The sequence below is a fragment of the Lissotriton vulgaris genome, chromosome 2_1 (assembly GCF_964263255.1).
Source record: "Lissotriton vulgaris chromosome 2_1, aLisVul1.2, whole genome shotgun sequence".
Taxonomy (NCBI): domain Eukaryota; kingdom Metazoa; phylum Chordata; class Amphibia; order Caudata; family Salamandridae; genus Lissotriton; species Lissotriton vulgaris.
Window position 1 is genome coordinate 349656403 of NC_141687.1, and position 6000 is coordinate 349662402.

Consider the following 6000-nt stretch of genomic DNA (forward strand, 5'->3'; position numbering starts at 1 on the left):
TTCTGAGTCGGTCCTTTGGCTCAGGGATTGTTGTTTGGTTAGCCTTTTCTTAAGGAATTGACTACATTTGTTGCCACTAATAGTGGACTTGACAAAGCTCAGTCCTCCCTTAGACGGGCTTTTCGGACGGTTTTTGGACGGACCAGCGATATAAGGGACGATCGTTCGGCCGTGTGTTTAACCAACACATCCAGCGTGGCTATCAGTCCCATTGTCGAGCAAATGAGGACTCGAGCTACAAAAACAAATCCTCTTTCTATCCCTCCCGCAAGGGACGAAACCAATTCAAGAAGGGTCGCTATGATGGAAGTCAAGGAGGACATCACGATTCCTCAGCTTCAGGTGAGCCTGATCTCAGCTTCAGAGGTCTTGTTGTGGGGAAGAATTACATTTTTTCTTCCAAGTTGGCAACTGATCTTGAGCGATGCATGGGTGCTGTAGACTGTCATGGCTTACAGGATAGAGTTTTTCAGTTGTCCGATTCAACCTCATCCTCCTTCGCCCCTGTTTTTTTTCTTCACGATCAGGCTGTCATTTCCGCAGGAATAGACTCTCTTCTAAAAAAAGGGTGCCATAGTTCAGACCTCCCGTCACCCTCAGGGTTTCTCCAGCATAGTCTTTCTGCTCCAGAAAAAAGGGGGTGGTTACAGACTGGTTCTCAACCTCAAGGACTTCAACGGCTGGGTTGTGTACCGCCACTTCAAGATGGAGGGTATCCATCTTCCGAAGGACCTTCGTAAGGAAGAGGACTGGATGGTCAGTCTAGATCTGAAGGATGCGTATTTGTCAATCCCTCATCGTCGTTTTCTGCTGTTCCAATGGCAGGGAGTCTGGATCGAGTACAAAGTTCTCCCTTTCAGCCTCTCATCAGCACCTTGGTGCTTCACGAAACTCGTGAGGCCTGTCGTGGAATCTCTGCGAGCCCGGGGTGTTCGTCTGATAATTTATCTTGACGACATTCTCATAGGCTCATTGCCCTCAGCAGTTAATGACTCATTTGGAGTGGTCAATAGATATTTTACAGTCACTCGGATTTCTGGTGAATCCTCAGAAGTCAGTTTTCATTCCCTCTCAACCAATGGAATTCCTGGATTTTCACGTCAATTCCCTCACTTACCAACTCCTCTCCATTACCGAGCACTTCAGCGACTCAAAATATGCCATCTCCAGAAAGGCCTCAAGTATTCCGATCAGATTCCTCTTTCGGAGGAGGCGAGGTGGGAGATGTTGTGGTGGTTAGAACTCATGGAGTCTTGTAATGGTCAAAACCTGTTCGGCGCGTCGACGGAAGCGGTGATAGAATCTGACGCCAGTCGGTGGGGATGGGAAGCCCATTGCGGTCAGACAACCACGGGAGGCCGGTGGTCTTAAGACGGATTGTCTCTCCATATAAATTGTCTGGAACTTGTGGCAGGATCTTTTGCAATTCGTTGTCTGTCGCCACGCATGAAAAATTGTTGCATACTCCTCCGCATGGACAATGTGTCAGCGGTCCGGTATGTCAACAAATTTTGGGGGACGAGGTCCAAGATTCTAGCAGAAATCACCGAGGATTTCTGGCACTTTTGTCTTCAGAGGAACATCACAGTGATTGCAGATTATCTTCTGGGGTGCAGCAATCTGATTGCAGACTGGAATTCTCGTCACCTACGAGATTTCAGAGATTGGATTCTTAATCCTCGGGTATTCAGGTCCCTAGCTCGCTTTTGGGGTCAGTGCCAGATTGATCTGTTTGCCTCTCGCCTCAACAGAGAACTTCCAATGTTTTTCAGTTGGCGCCTGGATCCGGAGGCTCTGGCCACAGATGCCTTTATGCAGGACTGGCCGTCTCATCTGTGTTATGTCTTTCCCCCATTTGTAATGATTTCCAGGGTCTTAGCACGCACAAAGCATCATCAGTCGGACTTGATTCTGATCACTCATTTGTGGAGGGCTCCGCCTTGGTTCCAGGTTCCTCTGGAGATGACTTGTGCAGTGCCGCTCCTTCTTCCCCAGTGTTAAAATCTGTTGCTGGACCCTCTCAACAACCCGAATCCACTGATAGAGTCGGATCAGCTCCTTCTGGTTGCATGGCGGGTTTCGGGGATCACTGGAAAATCCCAGGCCTTTAGCGAGACGCTACCAGATTTATCAGCGAGGCTTGGTCTCCCAGCACACACAAACGGTATGCCACAGCTTGGAAACAATGGAGTAGTTGGTGTGATCAACGGGACGTGGATACAGCTTCAGCATATGTCTCTTTGATTGTGAATTTTCTTGCATCAATTGCTTCTTCCGGTCTTGCTTATAGAACGGTAAATAATTTACGTTCTGCCATTTCTGCAAGCCATATAACAATCAATGGCAAATCCGCTGGTGAGCATCCATTAGTTTGTAAGTTGCTCAGGGGTATCAGGTTGGTAAACCCACCTTGGCCAAAGTATGTTAATTAATGGGATGTTTCTACTGTTTTGCGATTCTTAGAGGCTTGGCACTCCAATGATTCTTTATCCCGCAAACAGCTTTCAGCTAAATTAACTATGTTGTTATGCTTGGTTTCTTGTAAACACATTTCCGACATCCGTGCTCTGGATCTTGCTGGTCGTGCTTTTTCACCTGAAGGTGTCACTTTTGCTATATCCAGACAAACTAAATGTAATACTGCCTCTGTTACTTATCTGAGTTTTCCCAATAATCCAAAACTTTGTGTAGTGCAATGTATTAAGGATTATGAGATAAGTACTGCTCCATTTCGACAAGATATGCATCGTCAATTGTTGATGGCTCTGCAAAAACCTTTTCGTCCTGTGACCCCAGCTACATTAGCAAAATGGGTGAGATGGCTCATGGGTGAGGCAGGTATTGATGTTACGAAATTTGGTACACATTCATCTCGTGGAGCTATGGCCTCCAAAGCTTTTTCTATGGGAGTGAGTTTAATGGACATTATGAAGGCAGCTGACTGGTCAACTGATTCTATGTTTCAAACCTTTATTATAAACCAATTGTGGATATTGCATCTGTTGTGGTGGCGCAGCTTTGAACAAGCATAATCGGAGCCTCCGGTCCTGCCAAAGAATTCAAAATTTGCGAACATACGTGACAAGAATTTTCAATTCTATTAAGGACACGGAGGCGAGGATTATCTAACCCAAGTTTTCTGTATTTCAGATGTGTTACTTTATTTGCATTTATTGCATATGTATATTGTATATTATATATATATATACTCCTTGTTTCCAGCCCCCTTTTTTATTGTGCCTTTTTTCTACCATGGGGGAAGGGTATATTACGTCTCTATATCTATTTTCAGGTTCTGACCCTAAATGAAGCATGTTGTTCCGTCGCTTTGGACTGTCTTATCGCTACCTGCAGGTTCTGGTTTTTCTGCGTATTTAAGCATCAAATCTTCTGCTCCAGCCCGGTGGACTGCTGTTTTTTCAGTGCTTGACCTTCCTTTTCTTCCACGTTCTTCATGTTAAGCTGAGTTTTTCTTCATTTTAACTGTTCTACTTTACCAAAGAAAGAGGATGTAGTATTCTCTTATGGACATTTTATAGTGGTTACTCTATGGTTTTCAGGTGATACCCAGTATATTCATGGGTATTGTAGTGTTATTTATCTTTACTGTAATCTGATTGGCTGCTGAGCATTTCCTAGTAAAGAAATGAGAAGCATAATCCTCGCCTCCGTGTCCTTAATAGAATTGAAAATTCTTGTCACGTATGTTCGCAAATTTTGAATTCTTCACGGAATCACCTCTGCAAGTGAGTTGCACCCTTCACGTAAGAGAGCGGCATATGCGGTGAATCTGGAAAACGTATATGTATATATATATTTATACATACATACATACAATAGAAAATCCAAAGGCACACTCATGATACAGTTTTGAAAGTGCTTTATTTCAAATCCAGCAGCTCACTGATGCATTTCAGCAAAAACAGCCTTGCTCTGGAACAGTTGGACTTAGTGCAAACTCCCAACAATGTGGGTCAAATTAAGAGAAGTTCCCTCTATCATCTGGGAAGGCAGTGAGAAAGATGTTAAGAATTTTAAACCAAAATTTTCAGATCCTGAAGTTAACCAACAATATCAACAGGGAAAGCCTTATTTTCTTGGATGTCAGGTGGGGAACTAGAGTCCAAATTGTACAGGAGGCCCACTGCAGGCAATAGTTTACTCCACCTTTTAAGTGGTAACCAACCCTGGTCTCTGAAGTGGAGTATCCCCAATGGTGACAAAAACTGTTTAGGTAACCAGGTATAAGAAAAGAGAGAATGTCGCACAACAGACGTATGGGGCAGTGAAATACAGACTTACAATCTTGGAGTTGTTACCAAGAGTAGAGTGGTTGGTTACCACTTCAACTTCGTAATGTTTCCTCTAAAAGAGATCACAATTAAACATATATTAGTATTCCACCCTGAGCAAAATATAACATGAGTTAGACTCCTCACACAATGTTTCACAATAATACGTGGTATTTATTCCAATCAGTTCTTGAAATATCTTCACTGTTTAGAGGATTACAAAGTCACACAAATCAATTTGATATCATAGTTCTTCATAAGAAGCAGCCTCCTCAGACATATGAAGTCATCGTATTATACAACATCAATTTGGCTATTGACGACAACTCTTGATGAGAACACAACTTTCTCAAATGGCAGCCAACACGCGTTCCGTCGTGTGCCTCTAAGCACAAAAGACTTCTTCAGAGCTTCTAACGATTTGTCACAGTGAATCTGAAATTTAAAAGGACCCAAGAGTAAATAGGATATTCTCAGAAACTTATCATGGTACAGCAACTCCAAATAAACACACCAGAGAGATATAGGGTCGCAGGGATATTTAAAGACCTGCCCAGATTCCCATCCCCATCTACTATCTAATTGTTGTTGATATGGTACAGCAACTATCTTCAACTTTGCAGATATCGAATATCAGAGTCAAGATTTATATAACGTTGTGTACTTCGATACCTTAAAGCGATAGTCAATATTACTTGATAGTTTCCAATTGTGAAGTAAGTTCGATAAGGATTAGAGACTAGGTAAGTCACTTCTCCATGACCGCTAGTTGTATCACCTCCGTCGAGACTCCGTAAAGTGGCGTTCTACGTGGCGTCAATGGGGAGTTACTTTGAGCCAAACCCAACTGCAGTAATTAGGAGGATGGTAAAGATTGGCAGGTTTAAGGAACAGGGCTACCCTAAATGGGTACTGGAAAAAGTGGTTCTGTTTGCTCAGAACACTTATTAATAATTAAATAAGAATTGCACGGAAATATTTATCAATTAATCAATTACAAATAAATAGCTACTAATACAAACAAAACAGACTTTAATATCTTCCAGCACTATTCCCCTACAGACAATATTAGAAAATACATGTGTGATAAGCTTACAAAATACACATTAAAGGAAATAAGACAGCAAAAAGGTAAACAACGATATAAATCTATATTTTCTATAATATTCAACAAATATTTAGTTAACTTAAGCCATTCATTAATATTCAATTTAAATACATCATATTTAATTTACCTTCCAACCCTATTCCGCTACTAACCTAACAACCTGCTGCTAAAATATAACTTACTATTACTAATTATAAAATTTAAATATTCAATAGAATGAACAAATAAACTAACAATGTAAACTGAACAATTTAAATAATTAAGATTCCATTACATAATTATTTTACAATAAAAAAGTATCATTAGATTTAAATTATTTATAATTCAATTACCTTCCCACTCTATTCCCTTACAAACCCAACGACCTACCACTACACTATAAATTTCTAATTAAATTGAATGAAGACACTTAAAATACAAACTATATATTTTTTATAGCAATTACACTAATAGTTCTAGCACCTAAAATTGATATAATAAAGAAAACATATTAAATGAATTAAAAAACAAGGTTTTTACAACTATATTAAAGACAACAATATTCTTGAAAGCTATATTATACACCTACAAAACAATATTCTTGACAATGAAATTCTGTTT